This window comes from Mandrillus leucophaeus, unplaced genomic scaffold, assembly GCF_000951045.1.
Source record: "Mandrillus leucophaeus isolate KB7577 unplaced genomic scaffold, Mleu.le_1.0 Scaffold361, whole genome shotgun sequence".
Lineage (NCBI taxonomy): Eukaryota > Metazoa > Chordata > Mammalia > Primates > Cercopithecidae > Mandrillus > Mandrillus leucophaeus.
In genome coordinates, this window is record NW_012103821.1 from 563,246 (window position 1) to 570,191 (window position 6,946).

Consider the following 6,946-nt stretch of genomic DNA (forward strand, 5'->3'; position numbering starts at 1 on the left):
TGCTTCCTCGAAGTACAGTATTCCACACTTTCAAGTTCAAAAATCAAAACAGTCAGTTTGAATGTGCAAACTATTATTCAGTGCACAATGTCATGTAACACGTATCTGTGTGCCCATTTAACAACCATTAGTCCATGAAAGAGAGAGACTAACCAAATATGGTATGTTGAAGTTAACACATATGGTTTATTAGAGATGAAGTTCATGCCATGATGACAGAAGAGGAGAACTGAAGTTACAAAGCAGGAAAATGCCGGGCGCGGTGGCTCAAGCCTGTAATCCCAGCACTTTGGGAGGCCGAGACGGGCGGATCACGAGGTTAGGAGATCGAGACCATCCTGGCTAACACGGTGAAACCCCGTCTCTACTAAAAAAAAAATACAAAAAACTAGCCGGGCGAGGTGGCGGGTGCCTGTAGTCCCAGCTACTCGGGAGGCTGAGGCAGGAGAATGGCACAAACCCGGGAGGCGGAGCTTTCAGTGAGCTGAGATCCGACCACTGCACTCCAGTCTGGGTGACAAAGCGAGACTCCGTCTCAACAACAACAACAACAACAACAACAACAACAAAATAAAAGCAGGAAAATAATCATAGATGATATATGAAACCTCCTTTTAAAACCTTTTGGATATGTATCTCTTTGGCATGGTCCGTTTTTCTAATATTTAATCTTCACAGATGCATTTTCTTCTTTTTTTCAATTGAATGTGAATGCTGTCCCTCTCACTCTTCTGCTTAGTTTGTGTTAGTTGGAGTATAATAAAAGTAAAAGGCAAGCATATTTCATAAGTGACTTCGGTTCTATTTTCATCTCTCTTCTACATCCAGCCTTTTTTACTTTGAGCAAATTACTTATTCCCTCTGTATATTGTTTAATAATATTAATGAGGTGGAGTCAGTTAAATAATTTGTAAATTTTATTCAGTAACTAAAGCTTTTGGTTGCTTATTTAAACCCTGTTGAATTCCTGATCCTGCTGTAAATCTAGTCCTGTAAACTAAATACTCTTTTCTGGTTACCGAGTTGTATTTAATGTTTATAGCTCAAAACTCTATTGTAAATTTTTACTTACAACAGATTATTGTACATAACCTATAATGCACTGAAATATCAAAATATTAAAGAAGTTTCATCCAGCCTTCTGGTACATTATCTAGTCCCTACTTACTTAAAATAATTCAGTGATTCATAGAGGATTAGAAATGATATAGCAGAAATTCGGGAAAAACAAAAAAAGTAAAAGAACAGTCAAGGCCCAGCATTTCAAATTCAAAACAAGCTCAGAAAATTGAAGGCTGAAATATTAATGTATTAGTTTGCTAGACTAACATTAAAAAATCACAGACTAGGTGGTTTAAACAATGGAAATATATTTTCTCACAGTTTTCTGGTGGCTGATTTTGACCATTAAGATATCGGTAAGAGGTGACAATATGTTAGCAGCCCTCACTCTCTGGGCCTCCTCGGCCTCCGCGTCTACTCCGGCAGCGCTTGAGGAGCCCTTCAGCCTGCCAAAGCACTGTGGGAGCCCCTCTCTGGGCTGGCCTAGGCCAGAACTGGCTCCCTCTGCTTGCTGGGAGGTGTGGAGGGAGAGGCGCCCGAGGGAATCAGGGCTGAGCACCGCTCTTGCGGGCCAGAACACGTTCAGGGTGGGCATAGGATTGGCGGCCCCGCACTAGGAGCCCCGACCGGTGCCACTGGCCCCAGAAGTGACAGGCTTACCACCCAGGCCAGCAGCTGCAGAGGGTGCCCCGGGTCCCCTAGCAGTGCCGGCCTGCCAGTGCTAGACAGTGGGCTTCAGCGCTGCAGGAGCCTCCCGGACGAGCACCGTCCCCTGCTCCACTTCACCTGGCCCCATCAATCCCCCAAGAGCTGAGGAGTGCCAGCAAATGGGGAGGGCCTGGCAGGCAGCTTCGCCTGCAGCCCTGGTGCTGGATCCACCAGGTGAAGCGAGCTGGACTCCTGGGTCTAGTAGGGACTTGGATAACCTTTATGTCTAGCTAAGGAATTGTAAATACACCAATCAGCACCCTGTGTCTAGCTCAAGGTTTGTAAATACACGAATCAGTACTCTGTATCTAGCTGACCTAGTGGGAACTTGGAGAACTTTTCTGTCTAGCACTCTGTGGCTAGGTAAAGGTTTGTAAACGCACCAATCAGCACTCTGTGTCTAGCTCAGGGTTTGTAAATACACCAATCAGTACTCTGTATCTAGCTAACCTAGTGGAAACTTGGAGAACTTTTCCATCTAGCACCTTGTGTCTAGCTAAGCGATTGTAAATACACCAATCAGCACCCTGTGTCTAGCTCAAGGTTTGTAAATACACCAATCAGTACTCTGCATCTAGCTAACCTAGTGGGGACTTGGAGAACTTTTCTGTGTAACACTCTGTGTCTAGTTAAAGGATTATAAACGCACCAATCAGCAATCTGTCAAAATGGACCAATCAGCTCTCTGTAAAATAGACCAATCAGTTCTCTGTAAAATGGACCAATCAGCAGGATGCAGGTGGGGTCAGATAAGGGAATAAAAGCAGGCTGCCTGAGCCAGCAGTGGCAACGCGCTGGATTGTGGAAGCCTCGTTCTTTTACTCTTTGACAATGACTCTTGCTGCTGTTTGCTTTTTGGGTTCACACTGCCATTATGAGCTGTAACTTATCAGCTGTAACACTCACCGTGAAGGTCTGCAGCTTCACTCCTGAAGCCAGCAGAGACCACAAACCCCTGAGAAGGAAGAAACTCCGAACACATCTGAACATCTGAAAGGAACAGATTCTGGACACACCATCTTAATAACTGTAACACTCACTGTGAGGGCCCACGCCTTCATTCTTGAAGTCAGCCAGACCAAGAACCCACAAATTCGAGACACTTTGGCAGGTTTGCTTTCTCCTGAGGTTTCTCTCCTTGCTTGCCAATGGCTACTTCCTGCATCATCATATGGATCTTTCCCATGTGCCTGTGCTTCCTTGGTCTGTCTGTGTGTTCAAGTGTCGTCTTATAAGTACCCAAGTCAGATTGGATTCACCCATACAACCCCTTATAAATTTAATTACCTCTTTTAAGGTCTTATCTCTAAATACAGTCATGTTCTGGACTGTTGGTAGGGAGAACTTCAACATATGCGTTTAGTGGGAACACAATTCCGTCCATAAGAATTAACATTGAGGTAAAGCATTTGGTGAATACCCATGAGTGAGGCTCTGGCTCAACAATAAAGTGGAAAAGGATAAAATCATCCATTCTTAACATTCTGTAGTTTAGGAAAGTGTATGAGTTATTTAGGGATGGGAGACAGAGGGCAACACGAAACTTGTTAGAAGGGCTTATAGTTTATCATGGTTGAGAAGGAGCCCTTTGTTTCCCTAGGTAGACAAGATAATGGGATTAAAACCTCCAGTTTGGCCATGCGCAGTGGCTCACACCTGTAATCCCAGCACTTTGAGAGCCCAAGGCGGGCAGATCACCGGGTCAAGAGATAGAGACCATCTTGGACAACATGGAGAAACCCTGTCTCTACTAAAAATACAAACAAATTAACTGGGTGTGGTGGCACATGCTTGTAATTCCAGCTACTACGGAGGATGAGGTGGGAGAATCACTTGAACCCAGGAAGTGGAGGTTGCAGTGAGCCGACGTTGAGCCATTGCACTCCAGCCTGGGTGACAAAACGAGACTCTGCCCCTTCCCCCACTCCCCCCCCCCAAAAAAAAAAGAAAGAAAAAAGACAGCCAATTTTGGGGAAATTTAGACTGAAGAGGATTTGGGCCTATTTCCCAACTGAAGATCCAGGAAACAACAAACTCACTGATGAAACTATGATACCATCCTTGTATCAGAACACTCACAGAATAATGACCTTAGATGGCATCTAGGCAGAGAAGTTTGAGGCAGCCTCACAGGAATTTATTCTCTCAAGCCTTTGGTCAGCCATTTTCTTTATGGCCCAAATAAAGGCAAGGAATTTAGCAAAAGAAGGTGTCCCATAGTTGTGACACGACGATCCAGTAGTGAATGAAACATAGGAGTCATAAGAGTCAGCAGAAGATGGCTATGGAGCAGGTGCTTTCCCAATAGATAGTGACAAGGAAATTGTTACCGCAACACCAGGGGTTCAGCCTAGGTCCTGCTTCTTGCCATACAGAAAGCCAAACACTGAGACAAATTATTGCCAAGGAAGATGGCTTTAATCGAGTGATGCAGCTAAGGAGATGGGCGATCAGTACCAAATCCATCTCCCTGACTGACTAAAATTGGAGACTTATACAGTAGAGGAAAAATGTAACTATGTATGGGAAAACAGTAAATCAGAATGGTTAAGGAGGCATCATGATGAATAAGTAAGTGACTTCTCATTGTCTGTGTGAGATGATCTGGTGAGTTTCAGTTCTTTCATATCTTTTAAGAACTCATTGTCTGGATCTGGTGAGTTTCAAGCTTTAATACAGAAGGGTCAATTTCTACGTTTATCAAAAAAAAAAAAAATCTGTCTGTGGGAATATTGGGTAGATTTCAAAATCTTCACGTGACCGAAATGGCTGATAAATCATTTTAGAGGTTGATTGGGTAATACACAACTGGGCAGAAAGGAAGCTTCCAAAAGAGGTGAGACATAAAAAAAAATTAGAGGTGTTATGTTTTTTACATGTACAAATTGTTTGCCTATGAATTTTTATCTCATACACATATTTGAGGTCAAATATGTGTGTTTGTGTGTTATCTGGGATGGGGTGTGTATTGGTCCGTTTTCACACTGCTATAAAGAAATTCCCAAGGCTGAGTAATTTATTAGGAAAGAGGCTTAATTGACTCACAGGCTGAGGAGGCCTCCGGAAATCATGGCAGAAGGAGAAGCAAGTCCCTTCTTCACAAGGCAACAGGAGAGAGAGAAGAGTGTGAAGGGGAAAGAGCCCCATATAAAACCATCAGATCTCTTGAGAACTCACTATCATGAGAACAACACAGGAAAAACCGCCCCCATGATCCAATCACCTCCCTCACTGTATGCGTGGGGATTACAGGTCCCTCCCTTGACACATGGAGATTAAAATTTGAGATAAGATTTGGGTGTGAACCCAGAGCCAATCCATATCAGGGTGCAAGTTTATATAGCTTTTGCTTTTATGTTCACAACAGGGCAAATAAATCACTACTATGATTATGAAGTTAAAACTATGCAAATTTCAAACTCTCTATTTTCCAAGAAATACCTAACTTTTTTTACAGTTTGAACACCTGGAGTTAAGCTAAGCAAACAATAATAAAAGATGTAAATCTGCTTTCTGAGAAGGAAGACAAATGTTTCCTGTATCATTTGTTTAGTGAACAAATAACAAAAGAGAACTAAAGATAAATATGCTCCTTCTTGTCAGTAGGAAACTAACGCAGCTTGATAGCATTTGATGCCTAGACTCAAGGTCAGGAGACGAACAGATATCCTTGATCTCAGAACAAAACCAACAGTGAAATATCATGTGCATCCTGAACTCTTCCTCTACCTTTCTGCTGTGCTTAGATACTTTCCTCCCAACTGCCTCAGATCATAAAAACTGTCAGCAGTATGTACCTGAATAATGCATCAGGAGATTGGAAGTTACTAAAAGGAAAGAAAAAGACCCAAACTGCTGAAACAACAATACTACCTACCATTACTGAGAGTGTCAATTTATGGTAGAGTTTATTGGTAGTTTCTGTTACTTTATGGGATAGTTCATAATTCATAAGAAAACATCCTTGCATACTTGTTCCACACAATAAAAAATAACCCTTTTGAGCACAGGGCCAGGAACCTATGGAGTAGTTGTTCGCATCAGCTTCATAAACTTAGACTTATTATTGAAGTTTTTTATCTTTAGTTTTCTCATCGATAAGATGTGGAAAATGTTGTTTTCAGAGTTGCGCCATTGAAATGACAAGTTAAATTGTTTTTAATAAGATGATTGTTTTCTAGATATAATACACCGTTTATGAATGTTTAGGTCAACATTATTTTACTTATCTATTTATTTTTGAGATGGAGTTTTGCTCTTGTTGCCCAGGCTGAAGTGCAATGTCATGATCTTGGCTCACTGCAACCTCTGCCTCACATATTCAAGCGATTATCCTGCCTCAGCCTCCCGAGTAGCTGGGATTACAGGCATGTACCACCACACCCAGCTAATTTTGTATTTTTGGCAGAGATGAGATTTCTCCATGTTGGTCAGGCGGGTCTCGAACTCCCAACCTCAGGTGATCCGCCCACCTCGGCCTCCCAAAGTGCTGCGATTACAGGCGTGAGCCACCGTGCTCAGCCTAGGTCAACATTATTAATGAGGTTTTAATTTTCTAAAAATATGTTCAAAGAAAGACATATTTTCTAAAAACATGTTCAAAGAAAGACATATTTTCTAAAAATATGTTAGAGAGACATGTTTAAAGACATTTGTCTTTAAACAAAGTATAAAATATAATTTATACTTTGAACTTCTCAGGTAGTTTCTCAATTATAAATAAGAGATGAAAAAGAGTTGAAAATATAGAATATAATTAAGGGATAAGTTCTGAATATATAAATTATCCTTAGTGCATTGTTTAAAATAAACTGACTTTATTAGACAGAATACCCAATAACATTTCCTTATTAGCTTCCAGAATTTAATAAGATTGCATATTAAAAATTCTAATCTAGAAAGGAAAAAAGAGAAAAGCCAAACAAAGTCCTATACTCACTTGAAAAAAATTGAATATTATATTTCCCAAAATAAACAGGAAATAGGAATTCAATGACTGAGTTTTTTGTTTTTAATTTCTAATTGTTTGGGTATTTTTGCATAATGTAGAATAGTGCGATTTTAATGTTCTTTGTGGTTCTTTTTCAGTGAAGAAGTTTTATTTTAAGGAACAAAATTATTCCAACCACTAAACTAAAAGCAAATTTCCAAATTTATTCAGTAGTACTGTATTCTG